The sequence below is a fragment of the Marmota flaviventris genome, chromosome 1 (assembly GCF_047511675.1).
Source record: "Marmota flaviventris isolate mMarFla1 chromosome 1, mMarFla1.hap1, whole genome shotgun sequence".
Taxonomy (NCBI): Eukaryota; Metazoa; Chordata; class Mammalia; order Rodentia; family Sciuridae; genus Marmota; species Marmota flaviventris.
This window is the reverse complement of record NC_092498.1, coordinates 134,890,223-134,894,686: the sequence shown is the minus strand read 5'-3', so window position 1 is coordinate 134,894,686 and position 4,464 is coordinate 134,890,223. Positions and strand designations below refer to the sequence as shown.

Here is a 4,464-nt window from a genome sequence, read left to right as displayed (position 1 = left end):
AGAATGTTCACATCAGGGCTGTGCATACAGTCAGCGCTCCATAAATGCACACCCCACAAAGGGCGTCTCTAAAGAGGGCCGGGGTGAGCTGGGCTCTGAGACAGCCTGCGGAGCCTCCCCGCGTGGGAGACGGCGGGCCTCGGCCGGGCTCCCCGAGGACTCTGGGAAAGAAGGATATTAACGTGCTGGACCCTAATCAAATCTGGATGATTTCACTGGAAACCTTTCCGCGATCCCATCAGCGCTGAAGGATCACAACAGCAACAAATTAGACCAACAGGCCCGGGAAAATGTGCCCGATTTAGAAACGGATGTTACAGTTTATTAACCAGCTAAATTAATTCGATTTTGAACCACTGTTAAATATACATTAGGATGTATCGCCCAGGAGCCCAGCGGGCGGGGGGAGGGCGGGGGGAGGCTGTCCTGACCTCCCTCGGGGCCTGTGCGAGGGGTCTACGCTGGGGTTCCGGGCAGTGCGGGAGCTGGAGAGGGAGGGAGGCCCAGGGAAAGCCCGGGCACCGCAGGCTCCACCCCAGGGCGGGAGCCAGGAGCTCCGTATCTCGTATCTGAAAGTCTCAGACATTCCTCCTTCAAGTACAGCTGGATCCAGGAGCTCAAGGTCAACAGGAACCGGCTTTTGGTTTTTCATGTTCTTCTACTGTCTGCAGGGCCAGGCCTGCTGTGAGAGCAACCCGGGACCCTCTGGCAGCCAGGACAGGCCTGGCCGTGGCCCTGCCCTCCGTCACTGCACAGAGAGCTCCCGCCGTGGGCTGAATGCAGCTCTGAGGCCACACTGTCCCGCTGGGTCCCGTTGGTGGCCAAGGAGCAGGAAATGTGGTGCTCACCGCTCTGGAGGCTGAGGCCCAAGGTGGAGGCCCCAGAGGTCCCACTCTGATGAGGGCTGCTGCTCCCCAGATGTCCTCACGGGGTGGAAACTGGCCAGGGAGTTCTCTGGGGTCCCTGCTTGAAGTTAACACCCCCCGTGGGGGCCCACGTCATGACCTTGTCCCCTCCCACAGGCTCTGCCTCCCGACACCATCACATGCAGGGTCAGGACCTCAACCTGTGAATGTGGGGGAGACACAAACACTTAATCTGTAACCCACGCATTGGAAGACATAGCTGGCCTCCCCTACGGGGCCTTTGCACCTGCTGAGCTGGTGGCCCAGAATGCTTTGCTTCCCCCACCAGCAGCAGCGCATCCCCAGGGACCCTGGAACTCCCGCTGGGCCTGCCCTGCCTTCCGGCTGGTACCTTCTCTACTGCGCATGCCCAGTGCTCAAAATGGAAGCCCATTTACATCATGGAAAGGGCAGGAAGCGAGGGACTTCTGGCCCCGGCCACTGCGTGGATGAGCCTTGAGGGTGTTATGCCAAGGGCAAGAAGCTGGCAGCCAGGGGTGCCCATGAGGAGACCCAGCTTAGAGGAGAGGAGGGCTAGGGTGCCATGGCCAGGATAGGGGAGTGGCGGTTACTGCTCCACAGGGCCAGGGACAGGGCCACTGTTCAGGGTGACAGGAGCCCCAGGAACTGGCTCGTGGCGAGTGTCACTAACACCAGACCTTGGACCTCACAGTGGCTAATGCAGTGGTTTTTATGCAATAGATAATTTACCACAATAAAAATGAAGAAAAGCTGTGTCTGTAACACCCTCCCCCCCCAGCTGGCCTGGCTCCCGATGAAGATGAGGTGGAGCAGAAAAGGAAGAAAGGACAGAAGGAATCCGAGGAAGGACAAAGGGACCAGGACGGAGCCCAGACCTGAGCACCCATCCCGGCCCCTGGCCCGTCCCTCCTGATGGTCACTCCCAACTTCCTGAGAAATCTGTAAATCCTCGTGCTATGAGACCTCGCTGGTCTATGAAAATCACCCGGTTCGCCTGCTTACAAGGGCTGGTCGGCTCCGGGATGGACTTTCAGATTAGATAACGCAGCAATATATTTTAAGAAACCTATGATCCGGGCACGTACCTGTTGATCAGATCAAGGAGACAAGTGACATCCTGAAGATCTCAGAGGCCAGGCCTCCACCAGCACCACGAGTGCCCGGCTGATGCTGTTCCCACATCCTTCCCGTGGCCGCCCCACACCAGGTTTCCTTTAGAGGAAGAGCCTGAGATCCCAGAAGCCCTCTGCAGGACGGACGCAGCCCGCACTCTGAGGACGCAGCCGCCACCTTTCACTTTCTAACCAGCCCTTCCTCTTGCTGAGCCCTGACTTAAGTAGGGGCCTCAGGGAAGCCTTTCAGAGACAGGACCCTCCCCGGTGCAGTTCAGGGCCCAGAGACCCTCCAGATGGCTCTGTCCCTGCTCCCAGCCAGCCTGTCCTGTGAGAACCGTGTCCTGGGCTCTGCTCCAGGTCCTGTCTGTGCCGGGGAGGAGGGGACCGGCTGAGGGGAGAGCCAGCAGGAACCGTGGGTGGCCCTGTGGGTCGGCGAGATCACCATCCAGAGGCCCAGGTGCTGGGCAGCCGGGCCAGGACCAAGGCCATGCTGTCGGAGGCAAGGGGCCGTGGACAGACTGGGACCCAGCTCTGTCCTGCCAGGAGTCCTGCCGCAGCCGTGGAAGAGCTGGCTGGGGCCCAGGGCCGGAGCCGCAGGCCCAGGAAGCCCTGCCCCCGGATCTGCCCGGGCCAGCTCGGCCCAGTGAACCCGGCAGTGAGCGCCACTCCCACAGGGTGACAGGATGCCCCCTGGCCGGTGTCCGGCTGGCCCCGGCCCGGGAGCCACCAGGCCCACATGCTTGGCGCACAGCGGAGACATTGACTGAGCACTTGCACGCCGCATGGCGATGACCCCTGGACCCCAGGGCCCCGGGGCACAAGTCACCAGCTCTGTTTGGCTCATGGTGGGCAGCAGGCTGGTGGCACTGGGCTGTCCTGGCCACACATCTGCTGGGCTCTGCTGGCTGCCCCTGGACACGCCCCTGCAGCCGAAGGTCAGCCAGTCCAGCCTCAGCCCTGCCGGTCCAGCCTCGGCCCCTCCACACGCCTCCTGCTCCCTCCAGGCCCCGAGGCTGTTCCAGAGCACAGAGGAGCTAACTCCGGGGTCCCGAGAGCCCCTCGCCCCCTGCACGCTCCCTCACGTCCGCCTCGCGCTCCTGGAAGCCGGGGGTTGGGGGGCAGCGGGTTCCGTGATGGGGCGGCTGCTCAGGGGGCCTGGTCTCTGTGACCCACCAGGGCCACCTGCAGCAGGTGGGGGCCTCTCCCGGCCCTGTGGGACCCCTGCCCCAGGTCACAGAACCAGACAGGCCACTGCCCACCCCCGGGTCCCATGGTCAGGGAGGGGACGGGAGGCTGTACCCGTGACCCAGTGTGGGGGGCTGGCAACTGTGAGGGGCCACCAAGGGGCTGGTGCTGGGTGAGTGACAGGGCCACAGGTGGGAGATGAGGACAGACAGGGAGGGGCGGGCTACAGGGGGCTTGTCACTTCACACTCTGGCTTTTTCTGGGGTGGGAGCCGCGGGGACCCTCGGGCGGAGCCTCCCTGCCGCAGGCCTGGGGCTCTGACATGATCCCCCTGTCTGATGGTGACCAAGGGACTTAAGGGGCCACGTGGCCGCCAGGAGCCCGGGGGCTGGACCGCTGCACCGTCCAGGTGTGCCACCATGGCCAGAGCCTGGTGAGGCTGGGGGGGTCTGGAAGCTGAGGCAGGGGCCACCAGGGGGCTGGACACACACACAGGACAAAGAGCAGCAGGGACTCCGGGGGCTCTGGGGCCACCACAGCAGGTGGCCCTGTGCTGGGGGACAGAGGAGCAGTCCAGTCCACCGTCCACACGGGGCAGGTCAAATGGGCCGGGAGCCGTCTGTCCCCAGCAGCCCGCTGTCTGCAGGAGCCCTCGAGGCCCTGCCCGGTGCCCGCCTGGTCCTGGGGACACAGTGAGCCAGCCAGACCCTCCCGCGGGAGCAGATGGCAGGCAGCCCGGTGCCATAGATCACCAGGACGACCCCAGGGCCTCCAGGGCATCTCCTGGAACGAGGCTCAGGCACAGGGGTCCCTGCAGCGCAGCTCCCTGGACCCGTCCTTGGTCATCACCGTGTCACGAGCCCGGAGGGGGGCTCAGCCCGCGCTCCACGCCACCCTTGCCGCACTCGGGGCGGTGCACACGTGTGAGCGTGAGTGTGTTCACACGCGTGTGTGGCTCAGGTTGGACCATAAACCAGGCCTGGGGAGGAGGATGGGGGTGTCCTGAGCACATGGGAGACGCCTCTGCTTAGCTGCTTGAAGCTGTGGGTTCTTGAGCAAGACTCCTAACCTCTCTGAGCCTCAGCTTTCTCCTCTGAAAATGCAGGTGTCACTGTGCCCATCTTGTCACACAGCGGGTGGGGGTAGTGACTGGGTTCTCTAGGTGATGAAGCTTCAGCGCGGGTCATGTACATCTTACCTCTGAGTCCTGAGTCCACACGCCTCGGGCACGTTACCCCCGAGCAGCGTCTCTGGCCCCTCCAAACTTTTTCCTTTTT

The 4,464-nt window shown here is 63.2% G+C and overlaps 1 long non-coding RNA gene across 1 annotated transcript; it reads right to left on the bottom strand.

The window, feature by feature from the left end:
- Positions 1-287: 287 nt before the first annotated feature.
- Positions 288-2,571, bottom strand: LOC114079889 (uncharacterized). The gene is made up of 2 exons (XR_003580541.3): positions 1,973-2,571; positions 288-1,066 (listed from the first exon to the last, which is right to left on the bottom strand). It is a non-coding gene; the product is annotated as an uncharacterized lncRNA (long non-coding RNA).
- Between the last annotated feature and the right edge of the window lie 1,893 nt (positions 2,572-4,464).